Source organism: Chionomys nivalis, chromosome 20, assembly GCF_950005125.1.
Source record: "Chionomys nivalis chromosome 20, mChiNiv1.1, whole genome shotgun sequence".
Classification (NCBI taxonomy): domain Eukaryota; kingdom Metazoa; phylum Chordata; class Mammalia; order Rodentia; family Cricetidae; genus Chionomys; species Chionomys nivalis.
Genome location: NC_080105.1, coordinates 1,041,053 through 1,053,805, shown reverse-complemented (window position 1 = coordinate 1,053,805; position 12,753 = coordinate 1,041,053).

Sequence of the window (12,753 nt, the reverse complement as noted above, 5' to 3'; positions counted from 1 at the left end):
AAGGACCCTACATAGGGACAAGTTAGGCCCTCTGAATGTGGGTGATAATTGTATGGCCTGGAAAGTCTGTGTGCCCACTAGTAGTAGGACTAGGATTTATCCCTTGTGTTTGAACTGGCTTTTTGGAGTCCATTCTTTATGGAGGAATGTAGGGCCCGGCTCTACCCTTGTTCCTGGGGTTCATCTTGAGGACAATTTCTGGTCAGCAAACTAAAGCTTTCTGTTCATTCCTGTGCTCCCTCTGCCCCACCTGGTGATTACCTGTAGGGCATTGTTTACTCCATCTTTGGTGTGGTAATTTCCTACCTGCCTGGGCAGAAATTCTTGTGCAGCAGTGAGGTATATAAGGATTTCCCCAAAGTTGAATAAACAGCATTCAGCTGATCTCCTTTCGAATGACCCAGATCTCTTTTTGTGTTCTTTCAATCTCCAGGCCCTTGCCCAACTAGTGTACGGTACAGTGGCATGTGAACTGTACCGAGGGGGTAACACAGAATCGGGTGTTACAGAGGAATACTTTGCTTAGCCTGGATATACAGGGGAGAGCCTTGGTCCTGCCTCAGGGAGATGTGTCAGACCTTGTTGACTCCCCATGGGAAAGCTTACCCTTTCTAAGGAGTGGTTGGAGGTGGGGTGGGGGAAAGGTGGGGTGAACAGGAGGAGGGACGGGAGTGGGAATGGAGATAGATATGTAAAATGAGAAAAGATTGTTTTAGACAGATAGATAGACAGACGATAAATGGATAGATGGATGGACGGATGGATAGATGGATGGATAGATGGATGGATGGATAGATGGATGGTTAAATGGATGGATAGATAGATGGATGGATAGATAGTATGATCCTAACAAATCTTCAGGTTATAAAAGGGGATTTATTAGAGTAGCATGCACAAGCACAAGATGCTTTACAGTCTCCTGGCTGTCTGTCAGGCTGGAAATCTAGTAGCTGCTCTGCTTTAGATACAATTAGTGATGCAGTCCCACACTGAAGATGAAGGTTAGAAGCCTCTGAGAGCTACTTCTGTAGGGCTGTGCTGAGGGACTGGAGAATGAGATGACATCCAAGGGCAACAGCAACATGTTGATGTGCTCTCTGCAAAACAGTGGAATTAGCATGTGATGGCTGTTTCTCCTCTTTCACACAGATGCTGTTGGATGGCATTGTCCCCATTCATCCTGGGTCCCAGCCTGTCCATTTACTGTCTTACATGTCAATCATCTCTAGAAATATCTTCAAAGACACAGAAAGATGCTTTATCAATCTCACAGATTACTATCTAATCACGTTGACAGTCAAGATGAGTCATTACACAGCCCAGGCATGGAGGTTGGAGATAATGTGTCTTGAATGAAAGAGTTTCAAATTCACCTTGAGCCTGAAGATAAAGTTTGGGAATACTTGTAAAGCAGAGTGAGAGTGGCCTGTGCATGTGTACTCAAACCTCACAGCTCTCATGAGTCACAGATTCAGAAAATGTTGGTGTTAATGTGAGGTGAGTTCCCCAGGGGACATTTTGTACAGGCTGTGTGAAGGGTTGATGATTTTAACAGAGACATCCTTCACTCAATTCCTTCAACATTAACCACCACAGATGCCCTAGAAATGGATAAAGCATGACCATTCTGGGGTGGCTAGGTTTCCAACTAATACTTGGGGCTTTATTTCAAAAACTGGGAGAGTAGTCCTTACTAAATAGAAGAATAAGCTCTTTTAGTTGGTACAATGACCATCTGAGCTGGGTGTTCTTATTTCCATTTTACAGATGAGTACACTGTAACTCAGACTGGCTGAAGCAACCTGTTGCTAGATGAAGGACAACACTGCAGTCCTGAGAGGATTTGGCTCAGGCTTAGTTACTGCTTCCTACAATGTCCTGAACAATGTCTTTACTCTGTGCACATGGTTCCTTTTAGCTCCAACCTTCTGCAGTCACACAAGAAGTCTGAGGTACCACAGCTTCAGAGATCCAGAACCTACTATTTCTCATCCAAGGACTACTCTAGGGCTTGTAGGAGTCTAAGCCCATGTTAGTAGACGCCTGGTCTCCATCACTCCCACAGAGGACCCTGACCTCAACCATTCCTGGGAGCACTTTATTCTCTCTTCCATATGAGTCTTCATAGCCTTCGTCCGCCACCCTGCAGCATCGTATGGCCCCTGGCGAGACTCCTGGAGGGGAAAGTGGACACTGTCCTGCTGAGTGTGGATCAAGAGTGAAGCAGGGGGAGGCAGATGCTACCAGGTTGTGTATCAAGAGGCTAAAATGTGATGAGGATGTTCAATGGTTTTTGCATGTCTGATTCTGTGTGTCTAGTCCCCCCCCAGACAATCTGCCTTCTGCCTGCCTCTGACCTAAGCTGCAGACCGAGACAAAATACCTCCTTCACCTACCCACTAACACCCCCTTATGCCTTTGCATAATCCCCAGGGACTCTGCCTGGCTAGCTCCCTTAAGCATCTATGAGGTCCATCCACCCAGCTCAGAATTTCCCTATTGTCACCATCACATCTAGGACACAGATGAGGAGTCAGAAATCTCAGGCCACATTTGGGGAGGAGACTCCATAGAAGAAACCACACTCTCAAGGGTCAGCGTGATCAGAAAGAGCTGCTCACTCATGCAAAGTAATTTGGACTGTAGCCTAAGTAAGTGGGGAGCCAGTGAAAGTCATTGTATAAAAGAGGGATATGGCTCATTGGAAACCTCTTTGACTGTGGTGTGGAGCTGGGTCAGGGGAGGGTGGGCAACAAGGGCCACAAGAACAAGTCCATTCTCCACTTATCTCTCATGCCCAAATGTAGCTGAGCAGTTGAAAGCAAGATTGCTTGAGACATAGTAGGTGCTGAATAAACATTTCTTAGCTGATTCTATTTGCTTAAGTCAATATGATGTCACAAATATCCCAGAGGAAAAGCGGGAAGGACACTTGGGCTGAGGATACCTTATTCAAATGCTTAGCACCAGAAATGCTTCAAGTTTTATATGTGGGGTGTTCTGCAAATATATAACGAGGAATCTTCAAGGAAGGTTCAGGTGTAAGCGGTGAATGAACGTGTTTCATGCACACTGAAATATATAGCCCGAGGTTGCTCTTATATAATGTGTTTAATAACTCCATGAAGCAAAGTGCTATTTAATCATCCACTTGTGTCTTGTGACGGTCGCAGAGCATTTGGAATACCTGTGCTAGAGAAGGTGGGGTTGAGACACCTGATCCTTCACTGGTCAGCATTACCAGGCATTGCTGGGAACAGCCACCCCTGCTGCTTCTGGGACACCCCTTTAGGCAACATGACAGGAAAGTCTAATGAGAAGCCAGCACTAAGATAGGAGAGTCATGGGAGCTAGCCTGTGTTTCTGGAAGTCAACCCATCTCCCACCTGGACAGTTGAGATGGAAGAAGCAGTTTTCTGGGGTCTTGAGGGGTGGGAGGCCTAACTGGAGAGGATCCTGATCTCCACTTACAGAAGGAAATTGGAATGGAACACTGGTGTTTCTGTCCCTGAATGGAATAAGAAATCAAGTGGGGTGATTTTCTATTACCTGCCCTGTGGAGCTGGGGACAGTGCAGTGTTCAGAGAGTGAGACAGTGGGAAATCACCTGGAAAACCCCAGACCCAATATCTGGGAGATGTCTGGCCAAAAAAGACATTGTCCTTCTGAGAGAACAACCCTAATCCATGGGGTGCTGCTTTCTCCAAAGGAGACACCTAGCCACCAATGTCTTCCTGGTCCTGCAGGATAGGGGATGAGTCAGGTGTGGCTTGTGGGGGGGGGAAGGGAGGTGTTGTGCTGGTTAATTTGTCAACTTGATATAAAATGGTCTCACCTGGGAAGAGGGAATCTCAATTGAGATGTGGCCTCCACCAGATTGCCCTGTGGACATGTCTGTTGGCCATAAACATCATTAATGATTGATGTGGGAGGGCCCAGCCCACTGTAGGATAGCAAGAAAAGATGTGTGTTGTACAGAAGGTATATGGGACAGGTCTGAACTGAACTGGGTGTTCTCCTTTTTTAAAATTTTTCTATGGGTGTTTGGTTTGCATGTATGCCTGTGTACCTGTCGTGAGCTGCCGAGTTTAGCCACTTCAATCACTGTGACTTCCTCAGCTCAATGTTCTCTTGTGAGTAGTGCTATGAGGACTCAGGGCCCTTCTCTCCAGAGATCAATGAGTAACCAGACCAAGTGAAAGAATTGTCTTTATAATGATTCTTTACCAGCAATTTCAATATCCAATGCATCAATGGGGTTTACAATCTTAATAGGCATGGGGGACTGATGAAGGGAACACACTGGCAATACAGTTTCACAATTATTAATCCTACTAATCCTAATACTTAAAACCAATTCATAACCTCAGTTCAGCTCATCAATTATTCATAAAGCACTTCTTAACCTTAATGCAACTTATCAATTAACATTTCCTAATACTAATACCAAACATTAAACATATGTATGAAAATATTGATTTCCCTTAACATTTCATGCTCTAATATTAATACTATTGTTTCAATAACTTTTAACAACTCACACTCTAAACACATGTTACAAAGTGCCCTACTTAAATAATCCTGCTAACACACACACACACACACACACACACACACACACACACACACTATATGACCTGATCTGTTCTGTAAGGGGCTGAAAGGGACTGTTGCAGGTTTCTTCCAGCTGAAAGTTCAACTGCACTGTGTGCTTGATCATGAAGCTTGCTTGACAGCATAGTCTGTGTGGTCTGGTGATAGTAGCTTATCTCGGGATGCAGGACGTTTGGAGAATTCTGCTCTTATGACGCAGGCATTTGATGTTCTGCTCTCAGGCTGGTACCAGGTGCTGGATCATGAAGTTAGTCTGTGTTCTCGTGCCAGTCTTATCTCAGGATGTAGGGCCTTTGGAAGATTGTGCTCTTGGGTGGCAGAGTCTTGGGAGACAAGGCTTTTGTAGGATCCCTATGAGGCTCAGCAGTTTGCCAGGGCCATTGTGATGGTGAGATGACTGTCTTACTTTTGCCTCACTTTTATATACATTGGCAAACAACTTGTTTACTTTCCTTCCAATAGCCAGATGTCCTAGGCTATCGATATGGACTGGGCACTGAGGGGTGAGGTCCCTCTCGTGACCAAGTTTCTGGTAAACATGTTTACTCCAAGTCTGTATCCACTGGGCACAGAAGGGTGAGGCCCATCTTGTGTCTTACTGGAAAATATGTTTACTTCAAAATGGCAAGGGTGTTTTTCATACATGTTTTACTTAACATTGCCTCTTAGTAATTTTCCACACCACACACAAGAAGAAATGTTTTTATACTACAACAATTTGCACTCATTCTTCTTCTATAAATTTCCTGCTCTATCTACACTACAGATATCCCTCTATTTATTCATTCAGAGGGATCTGTTTCTATGCACATTACTGTACCACAGGTGTTCCTGGTACCCATGGTGGCCCAAAATATCAGAGTTCTGAGACAGGAGCTATAGAAGGTTTTGAACTGTCTTGTGGGTGCTGGAAATCAAACCTGGATCCTCTGGAAGAGCTGCCAATGAATGCCCTTAACTGTGGAAATATCCACCCCTAACACACACCGGCTGTGTTCTTGACAACTCTTTTACATCCCCGAGCCTGCCTTACTCTCCTGGTGAGATGAGGATTCAGTGAGGCAAACAGGGCTATTCCTCATTCCTCAGCAGCTGCCTTCATTTTCCATTGGTTGTTGATTAAACATCATGACAAAAAGAAACTCGAGGAAAAGCCTTACTTAGTTTACAGCTTATAGCAAGCAGTCCATCATCCTGGCAAGGCAGGAATCTGGAGGCAGAAACTGAGGCAGACATGATGGACTCTGCTCACTGGCTTGATCCTCATGGCTTGCTCAGGTTGCTTTCTTACACACCCCAAGACCACCTGCCCAGTAGTGTCACCACTCACTATGGGCTGGACCCTCCTGCATCAATCATCAGTCAAGAAGATGCTGTGATGGAGTTTTCTCAGCTGAGGGACCTCTTCCAAGATGGCCACAGCTTGTGTCAAATTAACAAAAAGCTAAACAGGATTACAGATATCTGAGAGACTGTGACCTCTCATATCGTGGGAAGCCCTTTATTTCTGTCCCAGCCTCTGTTTATTTTGAGACAGGTTATCATTAAATTACTCATGTGGCCTTGGAATTTGTAAGCTACCTCCCTTAGTCTCTCAAGTAGGTGGGGTTATAGGAATATGCCACTAGGGCCAGCTCACACCTTCCTTGCACCAGGACCACTCTGAGCCCCCTGCCACCCAGTGAGTCCCTGATGGAGGAATTACTTTCATTTAATAAAGAAAACTGCTTGACCCTGATAGGACAGAGAATTAGGTAGGCGGAGTAGAAAGAACAGAATGCTGGGAGAAAGAAACCGAGTCAGGGAGTCGCCATGATTCTCCCACTCCAGACAGACGCAGGTTAAGATCCTCCCTGGTAAGCCAGCTCATGGTACTACACAGAATATTAGAAATGGGTTAGATCAATATGTAAGAGCTAGCCAATAAGAGGCTGGAGCTAATGGGCCAGGCAGTGATTAAAAGAATACAGTTTCCGTGTAATTATTTCGGGGCTTAAGCTAGCCATGCGGGCGGCTGGGTTCTGGGGACACAGCCCCGCCGCTCATATTTCAACAGACTGGAGCCCAACGTGCTAATGAACTCCACGTAAAACCTGAGAGGGCTTAAAAAGGACACAGAGAGAATTTAAGACAGCTTTTTGCTGTTTGTGGGTTGCGTGCGGCAAAAAAATTGTCCTGACTCAGCAACAGGAAAAAACTGGCTGTTTTAAAATGCCGGCTTTCTGGGCTGTGCCGCCATTGCGATCTCTGTCTGGCTCCTGCGGGAGAAAGAGTCTTTGAATGGAACATTTGGAGTAAAGTGCTATGGCTTGCTTGATGGCAATGTGGACTGCTGTGTGCCTGGAACTGTGTGTGACTCAGGGGCACCAAATGGTTCTGATGCAGGAGCAGCTCAGCTCTGCCATGATGAACTCTGCTGGTCTCAGGCAGGAACTACCGTAATTACCATAATAATAGCGCAGTTAAGGTTTAGACTGGGCAGGACACAGGCAGTACCATAATACCTCTAAATGGTGCAACTTAAGTTTTTGAGAATTGCTTAACATTTTAAGAAATGCTCCTGGATAGTAAAAAAAATTACAGATTCACAATAGAACTGATTCAGACACTGTTGGATGAATGTACGTAGGCTTGAGAGAGAGAAAAAAATATATATATAAAGAATAAAGTTAATGTCTTAAAAAAAAGGGTAAAGTCTTTAAAGAGACAGAGTAAAAGAAATAAAGAAAAATAAGCCACGTAAAAATGGAAAATTCACAGAGAGTCTGGATTCTTTCTATTATTGTGTTTTCTTTAAAATTTTTGACTGTAAAGGAGCTAAGTGCAGAGAGACATTTCATTATATGGGCTGCCAAGCTAAACCAGAATGGATACAAGGGTATTATGATTTCATAATATGGGTCTAAGGATATGATGCTTTGGAGAGGGTCTTCTTTGTTTTCACAGAGGATGCGACCCTGTGGATTTCGTCTATCCCAATATGGTATGATAGAACACGCCCTCCTGAAAGGTTGCTATGAACACCTTCAGAAAATTACTTCACTCAACTGCCAACTGAGATGACCCTGGCACACAGGTAACACCATAAAAGATCTGAATAACAGCGCCCCCATTCAGCAGGAAGCAGTTTGGAGAGAAAAACTGCGCCCATGTTCCCAAATATGGTTTATAAATGTTCTTTTACATTTAAAGGGGGATATGATATAGATATAAATAATTTGCATTGGTATGGATTATAAGGTCAATTTTTTTATGTGTATATGTATCTCTGATCTTGATTAAGGTATTGTGATTGTATAGTTCATTTAAAAATATAATGTATATAGGTTGTTAATGGATAATCATCGATAATTGTCAAGCTTTTAGTCATGTTAGTTAGATTTTCTAGATATATAGAGATATATTTCAGTTAGATAGGCATTCTTCATATCTTTCAAAGACTACAGAATATGGCATTTTAAATGTTTTAATAATTTAGGGCTTTTCATGACAATGAGACACGTCTGCTTGTGGCAGCACCAGCTACTTCAAGCGGAAGATGGGCATTGAAGAGGCTCCTTATGGAGTTTGATAGCCATTTGGGCAAGAAACTGCTCTTGCATGGACTGATGCATAAACTGGACACAAAGAACCCGCAGAGAGAGGACTGCTGAACTTGCCTAAAGGTGAGATGGTTTTTCGGGGTTCCTGACTCATAAAAGAGTCTGCAAGACATTCTGCAGGACACAGCAGATAGTGACTGAACTGTCTTTGGAATTTCCTGCTTCATGAAAATGTCTGCTGGATACTATGGGCCTGTAGGCTGAAGACAGATGCCCCAACGGTACAGAGAAACTTTGGATGACTGTCCAGGCAGCGAGATGTCCCTGTCATTTCTAGAATTTTCTTATTTCTTGTTTACTTAGGTAATATTATATCCTTCTGGAGTCTTTGATGGAGTTGAAGAATGGATAGATAGTTATAGTTTTCCTTAGTTATGATAAAATAGATATAAATATTATAACTGTAATTCTTGCTTGATAACTGTTTTGCTATATGTAATCTTACTATGTTAAAGTGAAAGCCGCCGGGCGGTGGTGGCGCACGCCTTTAATCCCAGCACTTGGGAGGCAGAGGCAGGCGGATCTCTGTGAGTTCGAGACCTGCCTGGTCTACGAGAGCTAGTTCCAGGACAGGCTCCAAAACCACAGAGAAACCCTGTCTCGAAAAACCAAAAAAATAAATAAATAAAAAAAAATAAAGTGAAAGCCTTTCTTTTTTGTTTAAACAGAAAAAGGGGAAATGATGGAGGAATTACTTTCATTTAATAAAGAAAACTGCTTGGCCCTGATAGGACAGAGAATTAGGTAGGCGGAGTAGACAGAATAGAATGCTGGGAGAAAGAAACCGAGTCAGTGAGTCGCCATGATTCTCCCACTCCAGACAGACGCAGGTTAAGATCTTCCCTGGTAAGCCAGCTCGTGGTACTACACAGAATATTAGAAATGGGTTAGATCAATATGTAAGAGCTAGCCAATAAGAGGCTGGAGCTAATGGGCCAGGCAGTGATTAAAAGAATACAGTTTCCGTGTAATTATTTCGGGGCTTAAGCTAGCCATGCGGGCGGCTGGGTGCTGGGGACGCAGCCCTGCCGCTCATATTTCAACAAGTCCCAGTACCTCAGGGAGGTTTAAGAAAAGCCTGACATATTGCAGTCCTCCTCTGGCCACAGTGACCAGGACAGGGATGAGCACCTGCCTCAGGCCAGGCCTATGGCTTCTGTTCTAAGACTGAACTGTAGGAAAGGGAAACTGCTTTTGGCAGATGCTAGAGAAGGAACAGATGAGCCTGCTGACTAGCAGCTGCCCACAGACACTTGCTTCTTGATGCCTCATTCTGCAGGTCATTGTGAAATGTAAGACTGCAAGCTTTATGCATCTCAACCATGGCATCTACGCTGACAGTCTGTGCCTTCCAGATGGCAAGCCTGATGCTGCGGGGGCCTGATGCTGGAGGCAAATGTTGGGTGGGCTCAGCAGGGGATCCCTTTGAGTCCTGGAGCAGGAAGCAGAGGTGAGGTCACAGGGAGGAAGGACCCAGAGGGCATGAGACAGCACCCAAGTCCTGCTGCTGATCTGCTGGAGGCAATTCCTTAGTGGAGGTCCCCTCTTCTGGGGTATGCCTGGGTTTGTTTCAGGCTGCTAAGTCTAACTGGCTCAGGATAAAGTGCCTGTTTTAGCTTCCTCCTTTCATTATGCTTGTAACTTCAGTAGTTGTGATCACTTTGCTCTCAAATTACAGAAACCTGACCACAGGATTTACACAGGAGCTATTTCTGTTACTTAATAAGTCCTTTTATTGTTAGTTCAGCTGTCAGAAACCTCTGAAAAGCACCAGGCTTTCTCTATTTCCTCTCTGCTGTTCTTAGTGGATTAGCTTTTATGTGTGTAGGTATCTTCTCTCCATTACAGAAAAGCTGCTGCTGCTCCAGATATCACTCAAACACACTAGAGAGAAAGAAGGAAATGTAAGCTGTGTGCTGGAGAGACAGCTCCGTGGTAGAGCACTGGCTGCTCTTGGGTTCAATTCCTAGCACCGACATGGTAGGTGGACTCTCTAGATCCATGGGATCTGATGCCCTCTTCTGACCTCCCAGGACACCAGGAACATGTGGTGCACAGACACATGGACAGAACACTCATACACACAAAATAAATCCTTTTTCTTTTCTTTTTCTTTTTCTCTTTCTTTCTTTCTTAATTTTTTTTTTTTTTTGCCTTCAAGGCAGGATTTCTCTGTGTAGCTTTGGAACCTGGCCTGGAACTCACTTTGTAAACTAGACTGGACTCGAACTCACGGAGATTCACTTGCTTCTGCCTCCCAAGTGCTAGAATTAAAGGTGTGCAACCAGCAATGAAATAAATCTTCAAAACTTTTTCTTTAAAAGTGTAAGCTTTTCAGACTTCCTCTTGCCAACCCCACTTCAATCTTGTTTAAGTTGAATGGTCTCACATAGCTACATGCTAACCATGTGTGAACTAGGGAATGGACACCATTGACTTAGGCCACAGGCCCTCACCTCTGACTGTGTCTTCTAGAAATACTTTTAGTGTACTGACTTGTACATGCTATTAACTGAGTCTGGCAGTTCTTAGTCAAGGGTGATTTGGAAAATTGGATTGGTTTTAAAAATCTGTGTGGTCATGTGTATGTATATGTGTGTATATATATATATATGTGTGTGTGTGTGTGTATGTATATGTGTTTGTGTCTGTACATGTGTACATTTGAGTATATGTATGCATGTGTTTGTGTGTGTGTGTGTGTGTGTGTGTAGGGGGAGGAGAGGGGGAGGAGGGACATGTTTTCCAGAGAACATGTGTGACAGTCAGAAGACTACCTTGATGGTTGACCCTTCCCTTCCACTGGCTGGAGACTCGGTCTCTCTCTTGTTTTTCCCCTGAGTGAGCCAGGTTAGCTGACCAGTGAGCTTTAGGGGTTCTATATCTTCATCTCCCATTTTTTACTGTAGGAGTGATGGGGTTACACATGTGTGCTGCCATTCTTGGATTCCAAACTCAGCTCTTCATGCTTGTGTGCTAAATTTTATTTATCCAGTGAACCATCTCCTCAACCCATGGGCACATTAAAATTTTTTTTTTTAAATAAAATGTATTTGCTTAGTGTGGAAGGGAGAAGGTTTGATTATTTCTTTCTCCCCCCCCTTATTTGAAGTAAGGTCACGTAAATCCAAAACTAGCCTCAAGTTCACTTGTGGCTGAGGATGGCCTTGAAATTCTGGTCCTTCTGCCTCTCCTCCTACTAGGATTATAAACACAAACCACCATGCCCGGTTTAATGTGGTGCTGACGATCAAAGCCAGGGCCTCGTGTCTGGTGGGCAAGTTCTCTACAACTGCATTCTAGACCTAATTATAGATTCTAAAGGTTGAAACACAACCAATTGCATCAATAAGATAATAAATTTATATATTCACTGAAGGGTTTAGAATTTTTTAAATTACCTTTTTATTTACAGTTTTTCCCTGGAGTTTTCCCTCACTTCACCACTTGCCTTGGACCATTTTATTCATACAGCCCCTTTGCTATACGGTATGAAAGGCTCAGAGAGGAAGTCAGAGGAACTAAACTAGACAAAGGTCCTCGGGAACTAGGAGGCTGTTCCTTTCAATTAAATGGGGGGGAGGTACCGAAGGAATCTAGCTGATTCAGATTAGGAATATAAAGTAAATTTCTAAGACTACCTGTCAATCTGTGCTTTTAAACATGTTTAATGGCCGGGCGGTGGTGGCGCACGCCTTTAATCCCAGCACTTGGGAGGCAGAGGAAGGCGGATCTCTGTGAGTTCGAGACCAGCCTGGTCTACTAGAACTAGTTCCAGGACAGGCTCCAAAACCACAGAGAAACCCTGTCTCGAAAAACCAAAATAAATAAATAAATAAATAAATAAATAAATAAATAAATAAATAATAAAAAAATAAACATGTTTAATGGCCATGTGTATTTGTCATTATTGGCTGCCCAACAGCAGATCATGAAGGGCTTGGGTGGAAAGAAGGGGTAGAATGGGGTCTCATTTCAGAGCCCAAGCTGACCTCAAACTGTCAATCCTCCTGCCTCTGTCACCACACCCATCTTAAAAACTGTTAGGTGGATTATGTTCAAGCTTCCTGGGGCTGGGAAGGAAAACCTTGACAACATAGACACGAGGATACAGCATGGTGGGAACACATGATGACCTCTGACACAGAACATCTGTCCCCATTCTAACTCCACACCTGAATCCCTCTGAACTCTGTGGAGGTGTAAGGGACTGTGGTGTGCTTCTCAGAGCTGACAGAGCACAGCAGAGGACCTGGCCCACCAACTGGCCCTGCTGGCAAAAAAGATCACATTCCCACAGATTCCGAGCTTTTTGTTTCAGAATGTGGAACTTCTCCTGTCACCTCTGCCCAGGGCCATGCTAATTGCACTGCTCAGGCTTTAGGGTCTATGGTGCCAGCTCAAGCACTGATTGGTCAACTTTTAACTGAGGCATGGTTTAGTGAAAGAGTTCTGACAAATTTATGCACTTGGACAGTTACCATTTTAGTTGGTTAATTTTCTCTTTGGGAAGGAGGAGTAAATTTTGATTTGGGAT